This window comes from Schistocerca americana, chromosome 1 (assembly GCF_021461395.2).
Source record: "Schistocerca americana isolate TAMUIC-IGC-003095 chromosome 1, iqSchAmer2.1, whole genome shotgun sequence".
Lineage (NCBI taxonomy): Eukaryota > Metazoa > Arthropoda > Insecta > Orthoptera > Acrididae > Schistocerca > Schistocerca americana.
The window spans coordinates 812,988,992-813,003,434 of record NC_060119.1 but is presented as its reverse complement, the minus strand read 5'-3'; positions in this window follow the sequence as shown (position 1 = coordinate 813,003,434).

Sequence of the window (14,443 nt, the reverse complement as noted above, 5' to 3'; positions counted from 1 at the left end):
CTGGACAATCAGTTGACCAATATTACTACAAAGAAATTTTAGAAAGACTTCATAAAAGAGTTCTTCGTGTCTGTGCCAACATTGCTGATATTGGATTCTGCATCACGATAATGCGCAATCCCATACTGCTCTGTCAGTACAGCAATTTTTAACCGCAAAACAAATTTCAATACTATCATAGCCACCTTAGTCACCAGATATCGCTCCGTGTGACTTTTTCTATTTCCAACAGTACAAACGGCTGTCAAGGGACGAACAACACAAGGTGTCCAAAAAGCTGTGACGAGGGTCTTAGAGGATATCACAGAAGATGAGTTCCAGAAATGTTACCATCAATGGCAGAAGCGCTGGAAAAAGTGTGTGCAATCAGAAGCGAACTACTTTGAAGGATACAACACTAAACTTGACTAAAACGGTAAGCAAAATTTGTTTTCACGCTAGTCTCATTACTTTATTGTCGCACCTCGTATAAGATAACAAGTGTATGGCGCAGTTGTTAGATCGGTTACTGCTCCTACAATGGCAGGTTATCAAGATTTAAGTGAGTTTGGACGTGGTGTTATAGTCGGTGCACGAACGATGGGCCACAGCATCTCCGAGGTAGCGATGAAGTAGGGCTTTTGCCGTACGACTATTTCACGAGTGTATCGTCAATATCAGCAATCCGGTAAAACATCAAACCTCCTACACCACGGCGGCCGGAAAAAGATCCTGAAAGAACGGGATGAACGATGGCTGAAGAGAATCGTTCAGCGTGACGAAAGTGCAACTCTTCCGCAAATTGCTGCAGATTTCAAAGGGCCATCAACATGTGTCACCGTGCGAACGATTCAACGAAACATCGTCGATATGGGCTTTTGGAGCCGAAGGCTCAGTCGTGTACCTTTGATGACTGCACAACACAAAGCTTTACACCTCGCCTGTGCCTGTCAACGCCGACATTGGACTGTTGATGATTGGAAACATGTTGCCTAGTCGGACGAGTCTCGTGTCAAAATGTATCGAGCGGATGGACGTGTATGGATATGGAGACAACCTCATGAATTCATGGACCCTGCATGTCAGCTGGGGACTGCCCAAGCTGGTGGAGGATCTGTAATGATGTGGGGCTTGTGCAGTTGGAGTGACATGGGACCCCTGACACGTCTAGATACGACACTGATAGGATCCCGTCTGATCACCTACACGCATTCATGTCCATTGCACATTCTGACGGAGATGGACTTGGGCAATTCCAGCAGGATAATGCGACACCCCACACGTCCAGAATAGCTACAGACTGGTTCCAGGAACACTCTTTTGAGTTTAAACATTTCCGCTGGCTACCAAACTCCCCAGAAATGAACATTATTGAGCATGTCAGGGATGCCTTGCTACGCGCTGTTCAGAAGAGATCTCTACCACCTCTTACTGATTTATGGACAGCCCTGTAGGATTCATGGTGTCAGTTCCCTCCAGCACTACTTCAGACGTTAGTCGAGTCCATGCCACGTCGTGTTGCGGCACTTCTGTATGATCACGGGGGCTCTACACGATATTAGGCATGTGTACCAGTTCCTTTGGCTCTTCAGTCTATGAGGACTTTAAACAGTGTATCTTTCGTCATATTTTAATCGCATCTTTTCCACTTGTATGAAAATAATACTTTTCATTATGGCACGTGTTATCGTTTTGAGAAGTAAACTGTCCACCAGTTGCAGACAACCTTATAGGTAGGGCAACCACAACTATGAATAGTCATCGTGGCTATTAATAAACCGCTTCAGCTGTATGTAGTACTCTGTTATTGGATCATTAATCCTCTTATTGGATCCAATAATGAAGGACTAAATACAGCTAAAGCGGTTTATTAATACCTAAGATATCCACAACTTGTTCTTGATTTTCCTACATTTTGCTGCAGATTTGAAGATGGTCATCGCTTAGCGAAACCAGTGGTCTAAGGAGCAAAACGTCATAGACGGAAATAAAGGAAATCTATTCATTTCTATGATCCTACACTCTGACCTGTTGAATCAGCAAGTGCTATCAGGAAAATTAGTCCCCATTCAGTGTGATTACGTACTATATTTATATATTTTTAATATCAAAACTGTTCTCACCACGCATCAACAATATACAAATAGTTAGTGAATGAAAATGTGATGAAATATTTGCACATATATTCTTTTTAAAAAGTTTTTTCTTCTTTCCTTGTCATCTCTTCTCGGGCGTTTGCTTTCAAAACTGAAGGACTTTCAACAGAATTATTCAACTGTGGTGAATTAGTTGCAACACTTTCACTTGCAGAGGTGATATAAAATTATACAATGTAGTAATAAAGAATTTTTACTTACAGGTAATTTCCAAAGAACAAAGAGATCTGCAACCTTAGCGGAGACGAGAAGAAACACTTCGTTGCACAAAGGTAGAAACGTAGATTTTCAGTTCAATTTATTAGTTTTGTAAAGGAAAAGGCGGCATTCTGATCTACGGGGTATCTGTGTTTACTGCTTTGTAAATAACAACTTAGAAAGGAAACAGAAATTAGGATTAAACGTTTTGCACGCGGCGAGGTGATTAGTGATGGGGCACGAGATCGGGTAAGACGGCGACTGGGAAGTAAACCATCCTGTTCTTTTCAGTATCCCAGCATTTACCTTAACAGATGCAAGAAATCCGCGAAACATCTAAATCGCCGGCCGTTGTGGCCGAGCGGTTCTAAGCGCTTCAGTCCGGAACCACGCTGCTGCTACGGTCGCAGGTTCGAATCCTGCCTTGGGCATGGATGTGTGTGATATCCTTAGGTTTAAGTAGTTCTGAATCTAGGGGACTGATGACCTCAGATGTCAAGTCCCATAGTGCTCAGAGCCATTTTGAATATCTAAATCCAGTTAGTGAGTCGAGGATTTGGAAGCGTTCTTCTCCCATTACAGTAAGCACTGCAGCCCCTCGCTCAGGGAGCAAATCAGAGTAGAACGTCTCATCAACTTCACTGGGTTGATGAAGGAAATGCACGCCAAAATTCACACATATTTTCGTGCAGTGTTGATTCGTTCCCTTCACCTGAAGGAAGGGCAGCTTATGATTGCCATCCTTCAGCTAAGAACACTTATAAAATACACAAGAATAGATCAAATATGAACATCATCATCATCATTTAAGACTGATTATGCCTTTCAGCGTTCAATCTGGAGCATAGTCCCCCTTATAGAATTCCTCCATGATCCCCTATTCAGTGCTAACATTGATGCCTCTTCTGATGTTAAGCCTATTACTTCAAAATCATTCTTAACCGAATCCAGGTACCTTCTCCTTGGTCTACCCCGACTCCTCCTACCCTCTACTGCTGAACCCATGAGTCTCTTGGGCAACCTTGCTTCTCCCATGCGTGTAACATGCCCCCACCATCTAAGCCTGGTCGCCCTGACTGCTACATCTATAGAGTTCATTCCCAGATTTTCTTTGATTTCCTCATTTTGGACACCCTCCTGCCATTGTTCCCATCTACTAGTACCTGCAATCATCCTAGCTACTTTCATATCCGTAACCTCAACCTTATTGATAAGATAACCTGAATCCACCCAGCTTTCGCTCCCATACAACAAAGTTGGTCGAAAGATTGAACGGTGCACAGATAACTTAGTTTTGGTACTGACTTCCTTCTTGCAGAAGAGAGTAGATCGTAGCTGAGCGCTCACTGCATTAGCTTTGCTACACCTCGCTTCCAGTTCTTTCACTATGTTGCCATCCTGTGAGAATATGCATCCTAAGTACTTGAAACCGTCCACCTGTTCTAACATTGTTTCTCCTATTTGGCACTCAATCCGTTCATATCTCTTTCCCACTGCCATTACTTTCGTTTTGGAGATGTTAATCTTCATACCATAGAGCTTACATTTCTGATCTAGCTCTGAAATATTACTTTTCAAACTTTCAATCGAATCTACCATCACAACTAAGTCATCCGCATATGCGAGACTGCTTATTTTGTGTTCACATATCTTAATCTCACCCAGCCAGTTTATTGTTTTAAACATATGATCCATAAATAATATGAACAACAGTGGAGACAGGTTGCAGCCTTGTCTTACCCCTGAAACTACTCTGAACCATGAAGTCAATTTACTGTCAGCTCTAACTGCTGCCTGACTATCTATGTAAAGACCTTTAATTGCCTGCAAAAGTTTGTCTCCTATTCCATAATCTCGTAGAACAGACAATAACTTCCTTCTAGGAACCCGGTCATATGCCTTTTCTAGATCTATAAAGCATAGATACAATTCCCTGTTCCACTCGCAACACTTCTCCATTATTTGCCGTAAGCTAAAGATCTGGTCCTGACAACCTCTAAGAGGCCTAAACCCACACTGATTTTCATCCGATTTGTCCTCAACTAATACCCGCACTTTCCTTTCAACAATACCTGAGAAGATTTTACCCACAACGCTGATTAAAAAGATACCTCTGTAGTTGTTACAATCTTTTCTGTTTCCATGTTTAAAGATTGGTGTGATTACTGCTTTCGTCCAGTCTGATGGAACCTGTCCCGACTCCCACGCCATTTCAGTTATCCTGTGTAGCCATTTAAGACCTGACATTCCACTGTATTTGATGAGTTCTGACTTAATTTCATCCACCCCAGCCGCTTTATTGCACTGCAATATATTGACCATTTTCTCCACTTCCTCAAATGTGCTCCTATTTCCATCATCATTCCTATCCCATTGTACATCGAAATCTGAAACATTACTGATCGTATTTTCACCTACATTGAGCAACTCTTCAAAATATTCCCTCCATCTGCCCAAGGCATCAACAGGATTCACCAGCAGTTTTCCTGACCTGTCCATAATACTTGTCATTTCCTTTTTACCTCCCTTTCGAAGACTGCTAATTACACTCCAGAATGGTTTTCCAGCAGCTTGACCCAAAGTCTCCAACCCGTTTCCAAAGTCTTCCCAAGATTTCTTCTTGGATGCTGCAATTATCTGTTTGGCTTTGTTTCTTTCTTCAACATAACTTTCTCTGTCTACCTGAGTTCTAGTATGTAGCCATTTTTGATACGCCATCTTTTTCCTTTTACAGGCTGCCTTGACTGTGTCATTCCACCAAGCTGTTTGCTTCATCCTACCTTTACACACTACTGTTCCAAGACATTCTTTAGCCACTTCTAGTACTGTGTCCCTGTACCTTGTCCATTCCTTTTCCAATGACTGTAAATGACTACATTCAACTAACTGGTACCTTTCTGAGATCACTGTTATGTACTTGTGCCTGATTTCCTTATCCTGAAGTTTCTCCACTCTTATCCTCCTACATATGGACCTGACCTGCTGCACTTTCGGCCTCACAATACCAATTTCACTGCATATTAAATAGTGATCAGTGTCATCAAAGAATCCCCTGAATACACGTGTGTCCCTCACAGCCTTCCTGAATTCCTGATCTGTTATTATATAGTCAATGACAGATCTGGTTCCCCTGCCTTCCCAAGTATACCGGTGAATGTTCTTATGTTTAAAAAAGGAGTTTGTGATTACTAAGCCCATACTGGCACAGAAATCCAAGAGTTGTTTCCCGTTCCTGTTGGCCTCCATATCCTCTCCAAATTTACCCATAACCTTTTCATACCCTTCTGTTCGATTTCCAATCCTGGCAGTAAAATCACCCATGAGCAGAACACTGTCCTTGTCCTTTACTCTAACAACTACGTCACTGAGTGCGTCATGAAAGCTATCCATCTTATCTTGATCTGTCCCTTCACAATGCGAATATACTGACACAATCCTAATTTTCTTGTTAGACACTGTCAAATCTATCCATATCAGTCGTTCGTTTACGTACCTTATTGCAACTACGCTGGATTCCATTTCTTTCCTGATGTGAAGCCCTACACCCCATTGTGCTATTCCTGCTTTGACTCCTGATAGGTAAACCTTGTATTCTCCCACTTCCTCTTCTTTCTCACCCCTTACCTGAATGTCACTAACAGCTAAAACGTCCAACCCCATCTTACTTGCAGCCTCTGCCAACTCTACCTTCTTCCCAGAGTAGCCCCCATTGATATTAATAGCTCCCCATCTCGTTACCATTCGTTTGCCGAGTCGTATCTTAGGAGTCCCTGATTTGTCAACTGGAGGTGGGGCTCCGTCACCTCCAAAGGTCCGAGGCATTTTGCTCTGATTGTTGCCAGCATCATATTTAAAGTACCAGGGAAGCAGGTTGCTAGCCTTACTTGCCCCGGGTCCCATTTGGTTTTACCCCTAGCGGTTGAGGGACTAACCGGTGGATTTGGTAGTCTTTGCCGTCTGAGCACAAAGGTAACCACGACTCAGAATATGTCCGAGATGTCCAGCCTTATTCCAAAGTAACTGGTATCCTGACTGTCAGGCCACTCATACGCTGCCTGTGGTTCATGAACTAGGACATGACAACAGGAACCACTCATATGTACATGCTTTTAAAATTGTTAAAATCGATGGCTGTGCAGCCAAAATTTTGAGTAAAATATGTTTTATTTTAAAAGTTAAAAAAAGACAGCAGTCTTTACATAAAAATAAACGAGCCCTTGACTCTCGCATGAAGTGAGCAGTGAGTGTTTTGGAAATAATGTGGAATGGAAAATATGGAGAGGAGGATTCCGAACCAAGCGTTTGGAAAGGGATGTAGGGAACTTGACGAAAGATGGAGCCCTATTATTTAGAGAAAAATGAGTACTTCGCCAAACATGGAAGGACGATTAAATATCCAGGTAGATTTCGTATCCAGATAGTGGAAATGGTTAAAAAAATGTTCAAATGTATGTGAAATCTTATGGGACTTAACTGCTAAGGTCAGTAGTCAATAAGCTTACACACTACTTAACCTAAATTATCTTAAGGACAAACACACACACCAATGCCCGAGGGAGGACTCGAACCTCCAGCGGGACCAGCCGCACAGTCCATGACTGCAGCGCCTAAGACCGCTCGGCTATTTCCTCGCGGCGGAAGTGGTTAAATTTCGTTGGCATGGAAAAGTGAAGAGTAAATAAGTGAAGTTATATTGCATTGAAATATTAACTGCTGCTCGTCGTTGGTCTTAGTGCAGTTTGCTAGATTTTGAAGCAGCAAAGTATGGATTATGCAAGTGGATTGTGTAGCGCATACAGCGCCTGAAAGGCTACGCGTAAGAAGGAACTTCTGGCTGATGTTTACGACTTGCAGCTTGATGGCTTTTAGAATATCACTGAACGGGAAGGAGCAGACCCGCTCGTATAGTTTAACGCCCAGCGCGATAGCTTGCGTGATGGGGAGGTGAGTATATGACCCGGATCAAATCTTGCACAGCTGACATACAACCGCTTGTGTGTTTCAGCTGCCAGCCTGAGTGAGGTTTTCAGGCAGTTTCCCACGCCCATTTAGGCAAATCCTAAACTAGTGCCTGTTCTCCGGCTCAGAAAATGCGATACATGACTAGATAAAATACGCATAAAACAAAGTTTACACGATTGACAGACAGCCTCCCTTTACGTTAACTGACGGTTGCTGCATCCTTGCAGAATCAGCTTCCCTCCTCTCACACACTCACTACTTCATTTCCTCCTCGGCTTGTTTACTAGTTTGACTTGTATACCCGACGCAAAATTCTTAGAACCGTAAGAGGTAACTTGGAACGGACAGATAAAAAGTGATACTTTAGAGGTAAAGCTGAAAAACTCTGAGATACACAAAAGTAGAAACACTGCTCGCTCTTGTTTATAGTATATGGGGCGTTCAAAATGAAACGAGCTGGAGGCTTAATTATAGAACCCAGTACCTGTATGTTAGAAGTATTGGCCCTGGCTGTTGAGACACTTGTCCCATTGTGACACAAGGCAGTGAATGGGTGGCTCATAAAATTCCCGGGGCTGCGATGTAAACCACTTCCGCAAGTACAGCTGGACGTCGTCGTCCGAGGCGAATCGTTTGCCCCTCAGAGGCTTTTTAACGGGACCAAAAATGTAACCACAGGGAGAGGGGTCCGAACTGTATGGAGGGTGGCCGAGATCCTCCCATTTGAATTTCTGCAGAGGTGCCGCGACTGTGTTGACCGTTGGAGGCTTTGCATTGTCGTGGAGCAGAATGACCCCACGGGTGAGATTGCCTGGTCGTTTCGATTTGATCGTTTGGCGAAAGGTGGTCAAGGTTTGCGAGTAACGCTGTGCAATCACTGTTGTCCTGTGCTGCAGGAAGTGAATCAGAAGGGGCGATCTTGGTCAAAGAAGAACGTCAGCACAACCTTTCCTGCACTCGTGTGGACGACGACGTCCAGCTGTACGTGCGGAACTGGTTCACGTCGCAGCCCCGGGAATTTTAGGAGACAGCCATTCACCGCCTTGTGTCACAGTGGGACAAGTGTCTCAACAGCCAGGGTCAATACTTCTATCTGGTTTCTGTAATTCTGCCTCCGGCTCATTTCTTTTTGAACGCCCCTTATACAATTTGTTTGGCAGCATAAATGCGTGTCGTCGTACGCACAGTATAGTTAACTCTCCTTGCAAGACACGTAGAGTATGTGCTGCAGACACTGAGTGCTGTTTGGTTGTTATTCAACTGGTCGTTAGAGTCCCTACCCCCTCCTTTTTCCCCTTCGCCGATGTTTTTCCTAACCGTTGGTACATCTTAGCCTTGTTCACTTTTCTAAAGTGACCATCGAAGCTGCAGCACACCTTCATAAGTAAGTTCGGAGTTGACTTTATTGTCTCTTGATGTACTCACGTCTTCATCATATTTCTATTTAAGGGCGATTCCTAGCGTTTCTGTCTGTGTTTATAGCAGCATTTAACGAAAACGCTCTAAAAGTATTTGTTCCCGATTTTCATTCTACTGATGTTAATGGCGTTTCAGATATGTATGCTGTATGAGTATATCTTTTTCTTCAAAACATGGTGCGTTCTACGATTTCTGGATGACAAGTATTCTAAGTTAACCGTTAAGAACTAACCATTCGATGACTCTCACAAGATATAGATCCTGCTGGAATGTAGAGAATTCAAAAGAAGACAATCAGAAGTAATTGTGCTGGAAGGAAGCTTCCATAATTTAAACTTTTTGTCTAGAGAATTATTTCGTACGTTACGCCAATCTGATAATACTACCAAAACAATCTTTCTGGCACTGAGAGGGTAAACATTATGTAGCGTAATGAATATACCTAACAAAATATTTTTGATATCCTACTGAGGAAAAAACATTTTATCTCGTTTCTCGTATTAAATAAACGTATTTTTCTGTATTTTACAAGTAAAAATTTCATGATTTTTATGTTCAGATAATTTTCTTGGCTCTAGTGTATTACAAAAGAACATACTATTTGTTTTCAGCTTTTTTGAATAGATGATACAATGTTTTCAGTGTTACACTATGCACAATCATGTCCCATCTTTCGGCAGTTCAGATTCGCTGATGTGTATGCAGCTAGCGATCGGAATGCTCCCTGAATTCGGGATATCATTTCATTTCCTTTAAATACAATATCTTTTTGACACGTTCCAGCAAAAAGTAACCAACACCAATTAGTTCTGTCCCCCTCTCCCAGGTCAGCGACCATATAATTTAAAGTATGTCTCGCCACCAAGTAACAAAGGACTGGCTATATTATGACCGAAACAGGCAAACGTCTTCTTTGATAAAAAAAATTCAAATAATAAATACTATTTTCAATAAAAACTGTTATTTTAAAATGTCAAATTGGAAAAAAGTGCATCTATTTAAAATAGAAATTGTAATAGAAATACTTTTCCCCAATACAACGGCAAAAATAAATTTTAACGCTTATAAATTTCTGTTTTCTCCTTAAGCATGGACAACCCATCAGTATGTGCGAAACTGTTTTCAATACCTCATCTAATTGATCAATGAAGCAAAAAATCATTTCCAGGACAGAAACGTTGAATTCTGAGAGCACTAGTAAAACCAAACTACCAATTTATCATTAGAAATTTTAAAGTTAACATCGATTCCTCTAGTTTACATCAGATTCCATGCAATTCATAATTCGGTTCACCCTAAACTATTTGCCTAAAACTCATTTTATCCCAGAAACCATCGGTTCACTATATTCGATTATGGTAAAAATATTATACTTTGACATCTGGTACGTAACCTTCTCAATACTGATTCGAAGGAAGGAATGATTTAACGTCCGGTCGACATCGAGTTCATTGATACAAAGCACAAGCTCGGACAGTGTCAAGGATGGGGAAGGAAATCGCCCGTGCTCTTGAAAAGGAACCATCCCGGCATTTGTCTGGAGCGATTTAGGGAAATCATACCTAGTCGATATCTACTCATGGACACATAGTACATTGTCTACTTTCCAGGTATTTCCTTCAGTACCTTTTTACTTCAAAAGAATTTTAAATCACAGTAGATAATAACGAAGTAGCGGATTTCTGTCGTTTGTGAGGTCAACAACGTACGTTCGTAAATGAACACCTTCGGACGAGAACACAAGGTAACGTTTGGATATATGAATTAAACTTCAGATCCGTTTTCTGTGGAAGGACTCGAACCTGCAACGTTTTGACAGAAAAGCCAACAACTGGCTGAAATACCCTTCTTGACTCATATTTTTCGTGCTCTAGGAAATAATATCATGAGAGCTCACTCGTGTTTTAACTGTGAACTTTGTTAGAGTCGACGATTTGGAAACTTTGGAGATATTTAAACTGTTCAGTCGACTAATTTACTTGGAATATTTTTAAACGAGAACCATATACTATGATGAAATATATGATGCTGTGCGTTGATGCTAAATACATTAAGAACAAAATGTAGAAATTAATGAAAACGAGCTATGTTAAGGAGCAACTGCTACGTTTAATTTACATACACGAATGAAAAATGTGACTATCTAGAAAAACTGTAATATTTCATCCAAACCATCAAAATAAATTTAATCTCCCACTTTCTATACGTAATTCATATTCACGGACATATTCTTAAGATCTCCGATCTGGTTATGACGCGCACCTGTATAGGTATTACATTTTTATTGTTTTAGAAAAATATACAATTTTTCGCTTTCTTCTGAAACTGCTTCGAGATTCGGCGGGGCAAACATTTCTTGGTGTGTGTCAATTTGTGTTTTTTTTATAACTGTTGCCCAGGCTTCCTAATCTGCTGTATGTACACACATCGAAAAAAGTTTTGCATCACCCCGGTTCCCAGAACTTCTGAAGTTAGACGTTGGCTGTGGATATTGTTTCACGGGAACAGTCCCTTTGACTGTTCAGAGATGTCACTATATCCACCCAAAGATGTAAACAACCATGCACGAGCAGTGCCTATTAGACGGAGGGGGTCCGACAGCCGAACAGTTCCAGTCATTCCACCAGGAAGGAGGTACACGGCTCATGTTGTCTGTAGTTCATCCATGCCTAAACGGTCAGTACCGCGGTTCGATCGCGTCCGCTTTGTTAATTTGTGCCAGGAAGGGCTGTCAACAAGGCAAGTGTCCAGGCATCTCGGAGTGAACCAAAGCGACGTTGTTCGGACATGGAGGAGACACAGAGAGACAAGAACTGTCGATGACAGGCCTCGCTCAAGCCGCCCAAGGGCTACTACTGCAGTGGACGACCGCTACCTACGGATTATGGCTCGGAGAAACCCTGACAGCAACGCCACGATGTTGAATAATGCTTTTCGTGCAGCCACAAGACGTCGTATTACGACTCAAACTGTGTGCAATAGGCTGCATGATGCGCAACTTCACTCCCGACGTCCTTGGTGAGGTCCATCTTTGGAACGACGACACCATGCAGCGCGGTACAGATGGACCCAACAACATGCAGAATGGACCGCTCAGGATTGGCATCACGTTCCCTTTAACGATGAGTGTCGCATATGCCTTCAACCAGACAATCGTCGGAGACGTATATGGAGACAACCCGGTCAGGCTAATCGCCTTAGACACGCTGTCCAGCGAGTGCAGCAAGGATAAGGTTTCCTGCTGTTTTGTGGTGGCATTATGTGGGGCCAACGTACGCTGCTGGTGGTCATGGAAGGCGCCGTAACGACTGTACGATACGTGAATGCCATCCTCCGGCCGATAGTGTAATCATATCGGCAGCATATTGGCGAAGCCTTCATCTTCATGGACAACAATTCGCGCCCCCAACGTTCACATCTTGTGAATGACTTACTTCAGGATAACGACATCGCTCGACTAGAGTGCCCAGCATGTTCTCCAGACATGAACCCTATCGGATATGCCTGGGATAGATTGAAAAGGACTGTTTATAGACGACGTGAGCCACCAACCACTCTGAGGGATCTATGCCGATCGCCGTTGAGGAGTGGGTCAATCTGGACCAACAGTGCCCTTATGAACTTGTGGATAGTATGCCATGAAGAATACAGGCACCCATTAATGCAAGAGGACGTGCTACTGAGTATTAGAGGTACCGGTGTGTACAGCAATCTGGACCACCACCTATGAAGGTCTCGCTGTATGGTGGTACAACATGCAATGTGTGGTTTTCACGAACAATAAAAATGGCGCAAATGATGTTTATGTTTATCTATATTCCAATTTTCTGTACAGGTTCCGGAACTCTCGGAACCGAGGTGATGCAAAACTTTTTTTTTATGTGTGTGCGATATTGAGTTACGTAATACTGTGAGTCAATGGCCGTGATAGAAAAGTGAAGCAGCACATAATTCCAGAGTTATTGACAGTGTTAAGAGATTTTTTACGCCGATGCATGACTGTGAGTAGAATCTGAATCCATCATTAGGCGCCAGACGTAAGATGAAAATCAGAATTATGGACAAATACAGTGAGAGTGTACCTTCAAAAGGACAGTGCACTGTTCTACAGTGCAGTAGTAGAAGTGACAAATAACGTTTGAATTGGGCTTCCAATTAGCCGCACGTCACCATGTTCTCCAGATCAATTTCCAGTTGACTTCTTTCTTCTCCAGGTGAATATTTGGCATGGTGGGAACAAATCTGCATAGAATTATAAAGTGACCATCGCTGCCAGTAAGGAAGCAAATAGCACAAAAAATAGTCGCCTCCACGTTACTAACGTGTAACACCGCCTGTATCCTTGAGCATGGCCTCAACTGGGATTGCACAAGTTTCAACAGGTGAGCCATATTCAGCTGAAATCGCACAATGATGACTGGTTACCCACGGTGTTACCCAATAGTGGCGATGTTGCTTGCTGCGTTTCACCTCCCATTCTAAATAATCAGACATTCTGTAAGTGATGAAGACTGATGTATAGGACCAGCCGAAGTGCGATGGGTGAATGAGTGTTCGTCAAAGCAAGAATATGTGTGCGCAGTCCTATGGACAAGACTTTAGTCCTCTCGGAAGATGAGAATATCCACAGCATGCTCATGATGAAGGTGTAGAGGATGGGGAATGCTCTGTCACTGGGAATGATAAAATGAACATCTTGGTTCGTTCTCACAGTGGTCTCAGTGAATAAGTCCAAGTCATGGTAGGAAAAACTGCCCCAACCCATCACAGAACCACTTGCGGCCTATCGTACACCCTCCACACATACTGGGTTGTGCATCTCAAGGCGACGTCGGTGCGCTCGACGCATTGCGTCATATCATAAGAAGTAAAATCCCGACTCGTCCAACCGCGCAACACGTCTCCAATCAGCAACTGTGCAGTTTGTGTTGTTTGGACCACAGAAATGTGCAGTTTTATGTGCCGATGAGAACAATGGCCATCTGCGAGGTATCCCAATCCAAACGCTCATTGCATGAATTTGCCTTCGTAATGTTCGCTCAGGAACTGGTTGAGATGGAGTTACATGTAGCGATACCGGACATTCCTGTCGGTTTTGAAACCAATTGTCCATGACAAAGATTGGCATTTTTCTTCAATCTTTTTTACAACCATTCCATCTCATTACATGTGCACGAGTGGTACACCATTCCCCACAGTCCGCTTTACTACAACGAGAAATCGGGCAGCCTCATCACGGTGTGGGGTCATGGGTACGTTGGCACGACAGCTCTCGTAAACAACTCACACTAGACTCCTGCAACAGACACCATGGACATTCTAATTTAACCAACTTTTAGTTTGTTAACGCATAGGTATGAAATGGAAATGAAGTCCCATGCTTCTTTACAGAGCGTAGGGGAACGATGCGGGAGACCCGCACCGCTTTACTAGGCAAGGTCCTAGTGGAGGTGGTTTGCCGTTGCCTTCCTCCGACCGTAATGGGAATGAATGATGATGATGAAGACGACACAACAACACCCAGTCATCTCGAGTCAGGAAAAATTCCTGACCCCGCCGGGAATCGAACCCGGGACCCCGTGCTCGGGAAGCGAGAACGCTACCGCGAGACCACGAGGGGCGGACAACGCATAGGTAAAGTTCCATTTAAAAGTCTATGTCTGCACAAAAAATGCACTTTCTAAGTATTATTACAGGCTAACAATACGAACCACTGACTACCAATCCAT